Here is a 15,515-nt window from a genome sequence, read left to right on the forward strand (position 1 = left end):
TTTATTATGAATCCCCATCACTTCCTGCCAAGGCAGCAGCTACTCCTCCTGGGGTTTATTATGGAACTCCATTAGTTCCTGCCAAGGCAGCAGCTACTCTTCCTGGGGTTTATTATGGATCCCCATTAGTTCCTGCCAAGGCAGCAGCTACTCTTCCTGGGGTTTATTATGGATCCCCATTAGTTCCTGTCAAGGCAGCAGCTACTCTTCCTGGGGTTTATTATGGATCCCTATTAGTTCCTGCCAAGGCAGCAGCTACTCTTCCTTGGGTTTATTATGGATCCCCATTAGTTCCTGCCAAGGCAGCAGCTACTCTTCCTGGGGTTTATTATGGATCCCCATTAGTTCATGCCAAGGCAGCAGCTACTCTTCCTGGGGTTTATTATGGATCCCCATCAGTTCCTGCCAAGGCAGCAGCTACTCTTCCTGGGGTTTATTATGGATCCCCATTAGTTCCTGTCAAGGCAGCAGCTACTCTTCCTGGGGTTTATTATGGATCCCCATTAGTTCCTGCCAAGGCAGCAGCTACTCTTCCTGGGGTTTATTATGGATCCCCATCAGTTCCTGCCAAGGCAGCAGCTACTATTCCTGGGGTTTATTATGGATCCCCATCAGTTCCTGCCAAGGCAGCAGCTACTCTTCCTGGGGTTTATTATGGATCCCCATTAGTTCCTGCCAAGGCAGCAGCTACTCTTCCTGGGGTTTATTATGGATCCCCATCAGTTCCTGCCAAGGCAGCAGCTACTCTTCCTGGGGTTTATTATGGATCCCCATTAGTTCCTGCCAAGGCAGCAGCTACTCTACCTGGGGGTTTATTATGGATCCCCATTAGTACCTGTCAAGGCAGCAGCTACTCTTCCTGGGGTTTATTATGGATCCTCATCAGTTCCTGCCAAGGCAGCAGCTACTCTTCCTGGGGTTTATTATGGATCCCCATTAGTTCCTGCCAAGGCAGCAGCTACTCTTCCTGGGGTTTATTATGGATCCCCATCAGTTCCTGCCAAGGCAGCAGCTACTCCTCCTGGGGTTTATTATGGATCTCCATTAGTTCCTGCCAAGGCAGCAGCTACTCTTCCTGGGGTTTATTATGGATCCCCATCAGTTCCTGCCAAGGCAGCAGCTACTCTTCCTGGGGTTTATTATGGATCCCCATTAGTTCCTGCCAAGGCAGCAGCTACTCTTCCTGGGGTTTATTATGGATCCCCATTAGTTCCTGCCAAGGCAGCAGCTACTCTTCCTGGGGTTTATTATGGATCCCCATCAGTTCCTGCCAAGACAGCAGCTACTCTTCCTGGGGTTTATTATGGATCCCCATTAGTTCCTGTCAAGGCAGCAGCTACTCTTCCTGGGGTTTATTATGGATCCCCATTAGTTCCTGCCAAGGCAGCAGCTACTCTTCCTTGGGTTTATTATGGATCCCCATTAGTTCCTGCCAAGGCAGCAGCTACTCTTCCTGGGGTTTATTATGGATCCCCATTAGTTCCTGCCAAGGCAGCAGCTACTCTTCCTGGGGTTTATTATGGATCCCCATCAGTTCCTGCCAAGGCAGCAGCTACTCTTCCTGGGGTTTATTATGGATCCCCATTAGTTCCTGCCAAGGCAGCAGCTACTCTTCCTGGGGTTTATTATGGATCCCCATTAGTTCCTGCCAAGGCAGCAGCTACTCTTCCTTGGGTTTATTATGGATCCCCATTAGTTCCTGCCAAGGCAGCAGCTACTCTTCCTGGGGTTTATTATGGATCCCCATTAGTTCCTGCCAAGGCAGCAGCTACTCTTCCTGGGGTTTATTATGGATCCCCATCAGTTCCTGCCAAGGCAGCAGCTACTCTTCCTGGGGTTTATTATGGATCCCCATTAGTTCCTGCCAAGGCAGCAGCTACTCTTCCTGGGGTTTATTATGGATCCCCTTTAGTTCCTGCCAAGGCAGCAGCTACTCTTCCTGGGGTTTATTATGGTTCCCAATTGTTCCTGCCAAGGCAGCAGCTACTCTTCCTGGGGTTTATTATGGATCCCCATTAGTTCCTGCCAAGGCAGCAGCTACTCTTCCTGGGGTTTATTATGGATCCCCATCAGTTCCTGCCAAGGCAGCAGCTACTCTTCCTGGGGTTTATTATGGATCTCCATTAGTTCATGCCAAGGCAGCAGCTACTCTTCCTGGGGTTTATTATGGATCCCCATCAGTTCCTGCCAAGGCAGCAGCTACTCTTCCTGGGGTTTATTATGGATCCCCATTAGTTCCTGCCAATGCAGCAGCTACTCTTCCTGGGGTTTATTAAGGATCCCCATCAGTTCCTGCCATGCAGCAGCTACTCTTCCTGGGGTTTATTATGGATCCCCATTAGTTCCTGCCAAGGTAGCAGCTACTCTTCCTGGGGTTTATTATGGATCCCCATCAGTTCCTGCCAAGGCAGCAGCTACTATTCCTGGGGTTTATTATGGATCCCCATCAGTTCCTGCCAAGGCAGCAGCTACTCTTCCTGGGGTTTATTAATGATCCCCATTAGTTCCTGCCAAGGCAGCAGCTACTCTTCCTGGGGTTTATTATGGATCCCCATCAGTTCCTGCCATGCAGCAGCTACTCTTCCTGGGGTTTATTATGGATCCCCATCAGTTCCTGCCAAGGCAGCAGCTACTCTTCCTGGGGTTTATTATGGATCTCCATTAGTTCCTGCCAAGGCAACAGCTACTCTTCCTGGGGTTTATTATGGATCCCCATTAGTTCCTGCCAAGGCAGCAGCTACTCTTCCTGGGGTTTATTATGGATCCCCATTAGTACCTGTCAAGGCAGCAGCTACTCTTCCTGGGGTTTATTATGGATCCTCATTAGTTCCTGCCAAGGCAGCAGCTACTCTTCCTGGGGTTTATTATGGATCCCCATTAGTTCCTGCCAAGGCAGCAGCTACTCTTCCTGGGGTTTATTATGGATCCCCATCAGTTCCTGCCAAGGCAGCAGCTACTCCTCCTGGGGTTTATTATGGATCTCCATTAGTTCCTGCCAAGGCAGCAGCTACTCTTCCTGGGGTTTATTATGGATCCCCATTAGTTCCTGTCAAGGCAGCAGCTACTCTTCCTGGGGTTTATTATGGATCCCCATCAGTTCCTGCCAAGGCAGCAGCTACTCTTCCTGGGGTTTATTATGGATCCCCATTAGTTCCTGCAGCAGCTACTCTTCTTGGGGTTTATTATGGATCCCCATCAGTTCCTGCCAAGGCAGCAGCTACTCTTCCTGGGGTTTATTATGGATCCCCATCAGTTCCTGCCAAGGCAGCAGCTACTCTTCCTGTGATTTATTATGGATCCCCATTAGTTCCTGTCAAGGCAGCAGCTCCTCTTCCTGGGGTTTATTATGGATCCCCATTAGTTCCTGTCAAGGCAGCAGCTACTCTTCCTGGGGTTTATTATGGATCCCCATTAGTTCCTGCCAAGGCAGCAGCTACTCTACCTGGGGTATATTATGGATCCCCATCAGTTCCTGTCAAGGCAGCAGCTACTCCTCCTGGGGTTTATTATGGTTCCCCATGTGTTCCTGCCAAGGCAGCAGCTACTCTTCCTGGGGTTTATTATGGATCCCCATTAGTTCCTGTCAAGGCAGCAGCTACTCTTCCTTGGGTTTATTATGGATCCCCATCAGTTCCTGCCAAGGCAGCAGCTACTCTTCCTGGGGTTTATTATGGATCCCCATCAGTTCCTGCCAAGGCAGCAGCTACTCTTCCTGGGGTTTATTATGGATCCCCATCAGTTCCTGCCAAGGCAGCAGCTACTCTTCCTGGGGTTTATTATGGATCCCCATTAGTTCCTGCAGCAGCTACTCTTCCTGGGGTTTGTTATGGATCCCCATCAGTTCCTGCCAAGGCAGCAGCTACTCCTCCTGGGGTTTATTATGGATCCCCATTTGTTCCTGCCAAGGCAGCAGCTACTCTTCCTGGGGTTTATTATGGATCCCCATCAGTTCCTGCCAAGGCAGCAGCTACTCTACCTGGGGTTTATTATGGATCCCATCAGTTCCTGCAAAGGCAGCAGCTACTCCTCCTGGGGTTTATTATGGATCCCCATTAGTTCCTGCCAAGGCAGCAGCTACTCTTCCTGGGGTTTATTATGGATCCCCATTAGTTCCTGCCAAGACAGCAGCTACTCTACCTGGGGTTTATTATGGCTCCCCATCAGTTCCTGCCAAGGCAGCAGCTACTCCTCCTGGGGTTTATTATGGATCCCCATTTGTTCCTGCCAAGGCAGCATCTACTCTTCCTGGGGTTTATTATGGATCCCCATTAGTTCCTGCAGCAGCTACTCTTCCTGGGGTTTATTATGGATCCCCATCAGTTCCTGCCAAGGCAGCAGCTACTCTTCCTGGGGTTTATTATGGATCCCCATTAGTTCCTGCCAAGGCAGCAGCTACTCTTCCTGGGGTTTATTATGGATCCCCATCAGTTCCTGCCAAGGCAGCAGCTACTATTCCTGGGGTTTATTATGGATCCCCATCAGTTCCTGCCAAGGCAGCAGCTACTCTTCCTGGGGTTTATTATGGATCTCCATTAGTTCCTGCCAAGGCAGCAGCTACTCTTCCTGGGGTTTATTATGGATCCCCATTAGTTCCTGCAGCAGCTACTCTTCCTGGGGTTTATTAAGGATCCCCATTAGTTCCTGCCAAGGCAGCAGCTACTCTACCTGGGGTTTATTATGGATCACCATTAGTTCCTGTCAAGGCAGCAGCTACTCTTCCTGGGGTTTATTATGGATCCCCATCAGTTCCTGCCAAGGCAGCAGCTACTCTTCCTGGGGTTTATTATGGATCCCCATTAGTTCCTGCAGCAGCTACTCTTCCTGGGGTTTATTATGGATCCCCATCAGTTCCTGCCAAGGCAGCAGCTACTCTTCCTGGGGTTTATTATGGATCCCCATTAGTTCCTGCCAAGGCAGCAGCTACTCTTCCTGGGGTTTATTATGGATCCCCATCAGTTCCTGCCAAGGCAGGAGCTACTATTCCTGGGGTTTATTATGGATCCCCATCAGTTCCTGCCAAGGCAGCAGCTACTCTTCCTGGGGTTTATTATGGATCTCCATTAGTTCCTGCCAAGGCAGCAGCTACTCTTCCTGGGGTTTATTATGGATCCCATTAGTTCCTGCCAAGGCAGCAGCTACTCTTCCTGGGGTTTATTATGGATCCCCATTAGTTCCTGCCAATGCAGCAGCTACTCTACCTGGGGTTTATTATGGATCCCCATTAGTTCCTGCCAAGGCAGCAGCTACTCTTCCTGGGGTTTATTATGGATCCCCATTAGTTCCTGCCAAGGCAGCAGCTACTCTACCTGGGGTTTATTATGGATCCCCATTAGTTCCTGTCAAGGCAGCAGCTACTCTTCCTGGGGTTTATTATGGATCCCCATTAGTTCCTGCCAAGGTAGCAGCTACTCTTCCTGGGGTTTATTATGGATCCCCATCAGTTCCTGCCAAGGCAGCAGCTACTATTCCTGGGGTTTATTATGGATCCCCATCAGTTCCTGCCAAGGCAGCAGCTACTCTTCCTGGGGTTTATTAATGATCCCCATTAGTTCCTGCCAAGGCAGCAGCTACTCTTCCTGGGGTTTATTATGGATCCCCATCAGTTCCTGCCATGCAGCAGCTACTCTTCCTGGGGTTTATTATGGATCCCCATCAGTTCCTGCCAAGGCAGCAGCTACTCTTCCTGGGGTTTATTATGGATCTCCATTAGTTCCTGCCAAGGCAGCAGCTACTCTTCCTGGGGTTTATTATGGATCCCCATTAGTTCCTGCCAAGGCAGCAGCTACTCTTCCTGGGGTTTATTATGGATCCCCATTAGTACCTGTCAAGGCAGCAGCTACTCTTCCTGGGGTTTATTATGGATCCTCATTAGTTCCTGCCAAGGCAGCAGCTACTCTTCCTGGGGTTTATTATGGATCCCCATTAGTTCCTGCCAAGGCAGCAGCTACTCTTCCTGGGGTTTATTATGGATCCCCATCAGTTCCTGCCAAGGCAGCAGCTACTCCTCCTGGGGTTTATTATGGATCTCCATTAGTTCCTGCCAAGGTAGCAGCTACTCTTCCTGGGGTTTATTATGGATCCCCATTAGTTCCTGTCAAGGCAGCAGCTACTCTTCCTGGGGTTTATTATGGATCCCCATCAGTTCCTGCCAAGGCAGCAGCTACTCTTCCTGGGGTTTATTATGGATCCCCATTAGTTCCTGCAGCAGCTACTCTTCTTGGGGTTTATTATGGATCCCCATCAGTTCCTGCCAAGGCAGCAGCTACTCTTCCTGGGGTTTATTATGGATCCCCATCAGTTCCTGCCAAGGCAGCAGCTACTCTTCCTGTGATTTATTATGGATCCCCATTAGTTCCTGTCAAGGCAGCAGCTCCTCTTCCTGGGGTTTATTATGGATCCCCATTAGTTCCTGCCAAGGCAGCAGCTACTCTTCCTGGGGTTTATTATGGATCCCCATTAGTTCCTGCCAAGGCAGCAGCTACTCTACCTGGGGTATATTATGGATCCCCATCAGTTCCTGTCAAGGCAGCAGCTACTCCTCCTGGGGTTTATTATGGTTCCCCATGTGTTCCTGCCAAGGCAGCAGCTACTCTTCCTGGGGTTTATTATGGATCCCCATTAGTTCCTGTCAAGGCAGCAGCTACTCTTCCTTGGGTTTATTATGGATCCCCATCAGTTCCTGCCAAGGCAGCAGCTACTCTTCCTGGGGTTTATTATGGATCCCCATCAGTTCCTGCCAAGGCAGCAGCTACTCTTCCTGGGGTTTATTATGGATCCCCATCAGTTCCTGCCAAGGCAGCAGCTACTCTTCCTGGGGTTTATTATGGATCCCCATTAGTTCCTGCAGCAGCTACTCTTCCTGGGGTTTGTTATGGATCCCCATCAGTTCCTGCCAAGGCAGCAGCTACTCTTCCTGGGGTTTATTATGGATCCCCATCAGTTCCTGCCAAGGCAGCAGCTACTCCTCCTGGGGTTTATTATGGATCTCCATTAGTTCCTGCCAAGGTAGCAGCTACTCTTCCTGGGGTTTATTATGGATCCCCATTAGTTCCTGTCAAGGCAGCAGCTACTCTTCCTGGGGTTTATTATGGATCCCCATCAGTTCCTGCCAAGGCAGCAGCTACTCTTCCTGGGGTTTATTATGGATCCCCATTAGTTCCTGCAGCAGCTACTCTTCTTGGGGTTTATTATGGATCCCCATCAGTTCCTGCCAAGGCAGCAGCTACTCTTCCTGGGGTTTATTATGGATCCCCATTAGTTCCTGTCAAGGCAGCAGCTCCTCTTCCTGGGGTTTATTATGGATCCCCATTAGTTCCTGCCAAGGCAGCAGCTACTCTTCCTGGGGTTTATTATGGATCCCCATTAGTTCCTGCCAAGGCAGCAGCTACTCTACCTGGGGTATATTATGGATCCCCATCAGTTCCTGTCAAGGCAGCAGCTACTCCTCCTGGGGTTTATTATGGTTCCCCATGTGTTCCTGCCAAGGCAGCAGCTACTCTTCCTGGGGTTTATTATGGATCCCCATTAGTTCCTGTCAAGGCAGCAGCTACTCTTCCTTGGGTTTATTATGGATCCCCATCAGTTCCTGCCAAGGCAGCAGCTACTCTTCCTGGGGTTTATTATGGATCCCCATCAGTTCCTGCCAAGGCAGCAGCTACTCTTCCTGGGGTTTATTATGGATCCCCATCAGTTCCTGCCAAGGCAGCAGCTACTCTTCCTGGGGTTTATTATGGATCCCCATTAGTTCCTGCAGCAGCTACTCTTCCTGGGGTTTGTTATGGATCCCCATCAGTTCCTGCCAAGGCAGCAGCTACTCCTCCTGGGGTTTATTATGGATCCCCATTTGTTCCTGCCAAGGCAGCAGCTACTCTTCCTGGGGTTTATTATGGATCCCCATCAGTTCCTGCCAAGGCAGCAGCTACTCTACCTGGGGTTTATTATGGATCCCCATCAGTTCCTGCAAAGGCAGCAGCTACTCCTCCTGGGGTTTATTATGGATCCCCATTAGTTCCTGCCAAGGCAGCAGCTACTCTTCCTGGGGTTTATTATGGATCCCCATTAGTTCCTGCCAAGACAGCAGCTACTCTACCTGGGGTTTATTATGGTTCCCCATCAGTTCCTGCCAAGGCAGCAGCTACTCCTCCTGGGGTTTATTATGGATCCCCATTTGTTCCTGCCAAGGCAGCATCTACTCTTCCTGGGGTTAATTATGGATCCCCATTAGTTCCTGCAGCAGCTACTCTTCCTGGGGTTTATTATGGATCCCCATCAGTTCCTGCCAAGGCAGCAGCTACTCTTCCTGGGGTTTATTATGGATCCCCATTAGTTCCTGCCAAGGCAGCAGCTACTCTTCCTGGGGTTTATTATGGATCCCCATCAGTTCCTGCCAAGGCAGCAGCTACTATTCCTGGGGTTTATTATGGATCCCCATCAGTTCCTGCCAAGGCAGCAGCTACTCTTCCTGGGGTTTATTATGGATCTCCATTAGTTCCTGCCAAGGCAGCAGCTACTCTTCCTGGGGTTTATTATGGATCCCCATTAGTTCCTGCAGCAGCTACTCTTCCTGGGGTTTATTAAGGATCCCCATTAGTTCCTGCCAAGGCAGCTGCTACTCTACCTGGGGTTTATTATGGATCACCATTAGTTCCTGTCAAGGCAGCAGCTACTCTTCCTGGGGTTTATTATGGATCCCCATCAGTTCCTGCCAAGGCAGCAGCTACTCTTCCTGGGGTTTATTATGGATCCCCATTAGTTCCTGCAGCAGCTACTCTTCCTGGGGTTTATTATGGATCCCCATCAGTTCCTGCCAAGGCAGCAGCTACTCTTCCTGGGGTTTATTATGGATCCCCATTAGTTCCTGCCAAGGCAGCAGCTACTCTTCCTGGGGTTTATTATGGATCCCCATCAGTTCCTGCCAAGGCAGGAGCTACTATTCCTGGGGTTTATTATGGATCCCCATCAGTTCCTGCCAAGGCAGCAGCTACTCTTCCTGGGGTTTATTATGGATCTCCATTAGTTCCTGCCAAGGCAGCAGCTACTCTTCCTGGGGTTTATTATGGATCCCATTAGTTCCTGCCAAGGCAGCAGCTACTCTTCCTGGGGTTTATTATGGATCCCCATTAGTTCCTGCCAATGCAGCAGCTACTCTACCTGGGGTTTATTATGGATCCCCATTAGTTCCTGTCAAGGCAGCAGCTACTCTTCCTGGGGTTTATTATGGATCCCCATCAGTTCCTGCCAAGGCAGCAGCTACTCTTCCTGGGGTTTATTATGGATGTCCATTAGTTCCTGCCAAGGCAGCAGCTACTCTTCCTGGGGTTTATTATGGATCCCCATTAGTTCCTGCCAAGGCAGCAGCTACTCTACCTGGGGTTTATTATGGATCCCCATTAGTACCTGTCAAGGCAGCAGCTACTCTTCCTGGGGTTTATTATGGATCCTCATTAGTTCCTGCCAAGGCAGCAGCTACTCTTCCTGGGGTTTATTATGGATCCCCATCAGTTCCTGCCAAGGCAGCAGCTACTCCTCCTGGGGTTTATTATGGATTTCCATTAGTTCCTGCCAAGGCAGCAGCTACTCTTCCTGGGGTTTATTATGGATCCCCATCAGTTCCTGCCAAGGCAGCAGCTACTCTTCCTGGGGTTTATTATGGATCCCCATTAGTTCCTGCCAAGGCAGCAGCTACTCTTCCTGGGGTTTATTATGGATCCCCATCAGTTCCTGCCAAGGCAGCAGCTACTCTTCCTGGGGTTTATTATGGATCCCCATTAGTTCCTGTCAAGGCAGCAGCTACTCTTCCTGGGGTTTATTATGGATCCCCATTAGTTCCTGCCAAGGCAGCAGCTACTCTTCCTTGGGTTTATTATGGATCCCCATTAGTTCCTGCCAAGGCAGCAGCTACTCTTCCTGGGGTTTATTATGGATCCCCATTAGTTCCTGCCAAGGCAGCAGCTACTCTTCCTGGGGTTTATTATGGATCCCCATCAGTTCCTGCCAAGGCAGCAGCTACTCTTCCTGGGGTTTATTATGGATCCCCATTAGTTCCTGCCAAGGCAGCAGCTACTCTTCCTGGGGTTTATTATGGATCCCCATTAGTTCCTGCCAAGGCAGCAGCTACTCTTCCTGGGGTTTATTATGGTTCCCAATTGTTCCTGCCAAGGCAGCAGCTACTCTTCCTGGGGTTTATTATGGATCCCCATTAGTTCCTGCCAAGGCAGCAGCTACTCTTCCTGGGGTTTATTATGGATCCCCATAAGTTCCTGCCAAGGCAGCAGCTACTCTTCATGGGGTTTATTATGGATCTCCATTAGTTCATGCCAAGGCAGCAGCTACTCTTCCTGGGGTTTATTATGGATCCCCATCAGTTCCTGCCAAGGCAGCAGCTACTCTTCCTGGGGTTTATTATGGATCCCCATTAGTTCCTGCCAAGGCAGCAGCTACTCTTCCTGGGGTTTATTATGGATCCCCATCAGTTCCTGCCACGCAGCAGCTACTCTTCGTGGGGTTTATTATGGATCCCCATCAGTTCCTGTCAAGGCAGCAGCTACTCTTCATGGGGTTTATTATGGATCTCCATTAGTTCATGCCAAGGCAACAGCTACTCTTCCTGGGGTTTATTATGGATCCCCATCAGTTCCTGCCAAGGCAGCAGCTACTCTTCCTGGGGTTTATTATGGATCCCCATTAGTTCCTGCCAAGGCAGCAGCTACTCTTCCTGGGGTTTATTATGGATCCCCATCAGTTCCTGCCATGCAGCAGCTACTCTTCCTGGGGTTTATTATGGATCCCCATCAGTTCCTGCCAAGGCAGCAGCTACTATTCCTGGGGTTTATTATGGATCCCCATCAGTTCCTGCCAAGGCAGCAGCTACTCTTCCTGGGGTTTATTATGGATCTCCATTAGTTCCTGCCAAGGCAGCAGCTACTCTTCCTGGGGTTTATTATGGATCCCCATTAGTTCCTGCCAAGGCAGCAGCTACTCTTCCTGGGGTTTATTATGGATCCCCATTAGTTCCTGCCAAGGCAGCAGCTACTCTACCTGGGGTTTATTATGGATCCCCATTAGTTCCTGTCAAGGCAGCAGCTACTCTTCCTGGGGTTTATTATGGATCCCCATTAGTTCCTGCCAAGGTAGCAGCTACTCTTCCTGGGGTTTATTATGGATCCCCATCAGTTCCTGCCAAGGCAGCAGCTACTATTCCTGGGGTTTATTATGGATCCCCATCAGTTCCTGCCAAGGCAGCAGCTACTCTTCCTGGGGTTTATTAATGATCCCCATTAGTTCCTGCCAAGGCAGCAGCTACTCTTCCTGGGGTTTATTATGGATCCCCATCAGTTCCTGCCATGCAGCAGCTACTCTTCCTGGGGTTTATTATGGATCCCCATCAGTTCCTGCCAAGGCAGCAGCTACTCTTCCTGGGGTTTATTATGGATCTCCATTAGGTCCTGCCAAGGCAGCAGCTACTCTTCCTGGGGTTTATTATGGATCCCCATTAGTTCCTGCCAAGGCAGCAGCTACTCTACCTGGGGTTTATTATGGATCCCCATTAGTACCTGTCAAGGCAGCAGCTACTCTTCCTGGGGTTTATTATGGATCCTCATTAGTTCCTGCCAAGGCAGCAGCTACTCTTCCTGGGGTTTATTATGGATCCCCATTAGTTCCTGCCAAGGCAGCAGCTACTCTTCCTGGGGTTTATTATGGATCCCCATCAGTTCCTGCCAAGGCAGCAGCTACTCCTCCTGGGGTTTATTATGGATCTCCATTAGTTCCTGCCAAGGCAGCAGCTACTCTACCTGGGGTTTATTATGGATCCCCATCAGTTCCTGCCAAGGCAGCAGCTACTCTTCCTGGGGTTTATTATGGATCCTCATTAGTTCCTGCCAAGGCAGCAGCTACTCTTCCTGGGGTTTATTATGGATCCCCATTAGTTCCTGCCAAGGCAGCAGCTACTCTTCCTGGGGTTTATTATGGATACCCATCAGTTCCTGCCAAGGCAGCAGCTACTCTTCCTGGGGTTTATTATGGATCCCCATCAGTTCCTGCCAAGGCAGCAGCTACTCCTCCTGGGGTTTATTATGGATCTCCATTAGTTCCTGCCAAGGCAGCAGCTACTCTTCCTGGGGTTTATTATGGATCCCCATCAGTTCCTGCCAAGGCAGCAGCTACTCTTCCTGGGGTTTATTATGGATCCCCATTAGTTCCTGCCAAGGAAGCAGCTACTCTTCCTGGGGTTTATTATGGATCCCCATTAGTTCCTGCCAAGGCAGCAGCTACTCTTCCTGGGGTTTATTATGGATCCCCATCAGTTCCTGCCAAGGCAGCAGCTACTCTTCCTGGGGTTTATTATGGATCCCCATTAGTTCCTGTCAAGGCAGCAGCTACTCTTCCTGGGGTTTATTATGGATCCCCATTAGTTCCTGCCAAGGCAGCAGCTACTCTTCCTTGGGTTTATTATGGATCCCCATTAGTTCCTGCCAAGGCAGCAGCTACTCTTCCTGGGGTTTATTATGGATCCCCATTAGTTCCTGCCAAGGCAGCAGCTACTCTTCCTGGGGTTTATTATGGATACCCATCAGTTCCTGCCAAGGCAGCAGCTACTCTTCCTGGGGTTTATTATGGATCCCCATCAGTTCCTGCCAAGGCAGCAGCTACTCCTCCTGGGGTTTATTATGGATCTCCATTAGTTCCTGCCAAGGCAGCAGCTACTCTTCCTGGGGTTTATTATGGATCCCCATCAGTTCCTGCCAAGGCAGCAGCTACTCTTCCTGGGGTTTATTATGGATCCCCATCAGTTCCTGCCAAGGCAGCAGCTACTCTTCCTGGGGTTTATTATGGATCCCAAATAGTTCCTGCCAAGGCAGCAGCTACTCTTCCTGGGGTTTATTATGGATCCCCATAAGTTCCTGCCAAGGCAGCAGCTACTCTTCATGGGGTTTATTATGGATCTCCATTAGTTCATGCCAAGGCAGCAGCTACTCTTCCTGGGGTTTATTATGGATCCCCATCAGTTCCTGCCAAGGCAGCAGCTACTCTTCCTGGGGTTTATTATGGATCCCCATTAGTTCCTGCCAAGGCAGCAGCTACTCTTCCTGGGGTTTATTATGGATCCCCATCAGTTCCTGCCATGCAGCAGCTACTCTTCGTGGGGTTTATTATGGATCCCCATCAGTTCCTGTCAAGGCAGCAGCTACTCTTCATGGGGTTTATTATGGATCTCCATCAGTTCATGCCAAGGCAGCAGCTACTCTTCCTGGGGTTTATTATGGATCCCCATCAGTTCCTGCCAAGGCAGCAGCTACTCTTCCTGGGGTTTATTATGGATCCCCATTAGTTCCTGCCAAGGCAGCAGCTACTCTTCCTGGGGTTTATTATGGATCCCCATCAGTTCCTGCCATGCAGCAGCTACTCTTCCTGGGGTTTATTATGGATCCCCATCAGTTCCTGCCAAGGCAGCAGCTACTATTCCTGGGGTTTATTATGGATCCCCATCAGTTCCTGCCAAGGCAGCAGCTACTCTTCCTGGGGTTTATTATGGATCTCCATTAGTTCCTGCCAAGGCAGCAGCTACTCTTCCTGGGGTTTATTATGGATCCCCATTAGTTCCTGCCAAGGCAGCAGCTACTCTTCCTGGGGTTTATTATGGATCCCCATTAGTTCCTGCCAAGGCAGCAGCTACTCTACCTGGGGTTTATTATGGATCCCCATTAGTTCCTGTCAAGGCAGCAGCTACTCTTCCTGGGGTTTATTATGGATCCCCATTAGTTCCTGCCAAGGTAGCAGCTACTCTTCCTGGGGTTTATTATGGATCCCCATCAGTTCCTGCCAAGGCAGCAGCTACTATTCCTGGGGTTTATTATGGATCCCCATCAGTTCCTGCCAAAGCAGCAGCTACTCTTCCTGGGGTTTATTAATGATCCCCATTAGTTCCTGCCAAGGCAGCAGCTACTCTTCCTGGGGTTTATTATGGATCCCCATCAGTTCCTGCCATGCAGCAGCTACTCTTCCTGGGGTTTATTATGGATCCCCATCAGTTCCTGCCAAGGCAGCAGCTACTCTTCCTGGGGTTTATTATGGATCTCCATTAGGTCCTGCCAAGGCAGCAGCTACTCTTCCTGGGGTTTATTATGGATCCCCATTAGTTCCTGCCAAGGCAGCAGCTACTCTACCTGGGGTTTATTATGGATCCCCATTAGTACCTGTCAAGGCAGCAGCTACTCTTCCTGGGGTTTATTATGGATCCTCATTAGTTCCTGCCAAGGCAGCAGCTACTCTTCCTGGGGTTTATTATGGATCCCCATTAGTTCCTGCCAAGGCAGCAGCTACTCTTCCTGGGGTTTATTATGGATCCCCATCAGTTCCTGCCAAGGCAGCAGCTACTCCTCCTGGGGTTTATTATGGATCTCCATTAGTTCCTGCCAAGGCAGCAGCTACTCTTCCTGGGGTTTATTATGGATCCCCATCAGTTCCTGCCAAGGCAGCAGCTACTCTTCCTGGGGTTTATTATGGATCCTCATTAGTTCCTGCCAAGGCAGCAGCTACTCTTCCTGGGGTTTATTATGGATCCCCATTAGTTCCTGCCAAGGCAGCAGCTACTCTTCCTGGGGTTTATTATGGATACCCATCAGTTCCTGCCAAGGCAGCAGCTACTCTTCCTGGGGTTTATTATGGATCCCCATTAGTTCCTGTCAAGGCAGCAGCTACTCTTCCTGGGGTTTATTATGGATCCCCATTAGTTCCTGCCAAGGCAGCAGCTACTCTTCCTTGGGTTTATTATGGATCCCCATTAGTTCCTGCCAAGGCAGCAGCTACTCTTCCTGGGGTTTATTATGGTTCCCCATTAGTTCCTGCCAAGGCAGCAGCTACTCTTCCTGGGGTTTATTATGGATCCCCATTAGTTCCTGCCAAGGCAGCAGCTACTCTTCCTGGGGTTTATTATGGATCCCCATTAGTTCCTGCCAAGGCAGCAGCTACTCTTCCTGGGGTTTATTATGGATCCCCATCAGTTCCTGCCAAGGCAGCAGCTACAATTCCTGGGGTTTATTATGGATCCCCATCAGTTCCTGCCAAGGCAGCAGCTACTCTTCCTGGGGTTTATTATGGATCTCCATTAGTTCCTGCCAAGGCAGCAGCTACTCTTCCTGGGGTTTATTAATAATCCCCATTAGTTCCTGCCAAGGCAGCAGCTACTCTTCCTGGGGTTTATTATGGATGTCCATTAGTTCCTGCCAAGGCAGCAGCTACTCTTCCTGGGGTTTATTATGGATCCCCATTAGTTCCTGCCAAGGCAGCAGCTACTCTACCTGGGGTTTATTATGGATCCCCATTAGTACCTGTCAAGGCAGCAGCTACTCTTCCTGGGGTTTATTATGGATCCCCATCAGTTCCTGCCAAGGCAGCAGCTACTCTTCCTGGGGTTTGTTATGGATCCCCATTAGTACCTGTCAAGGCAGCAGCTACTCTTCCTGGGGTTTATTATGGATCCCCATCAGTTCCTGCCAAGGCAGCAGCTACTCTTC

Source organism: Oncorhynchus mykiss, chromosome 13 (assembly GCF_057628025.1).
Source record: "Oncorhynchus mykiss isolate SJ-2025 chromosome 13, ASM5762802v1, whole genome shotgun sequence".
Taxonomy (NCBI): domain Eukaryota; kingdom Metazoa; phylum Chordata; class Actinopteri; order Salmoniformes; family Salmonidae; genus Oncorhynchus; species Oncorhynchus mykiss.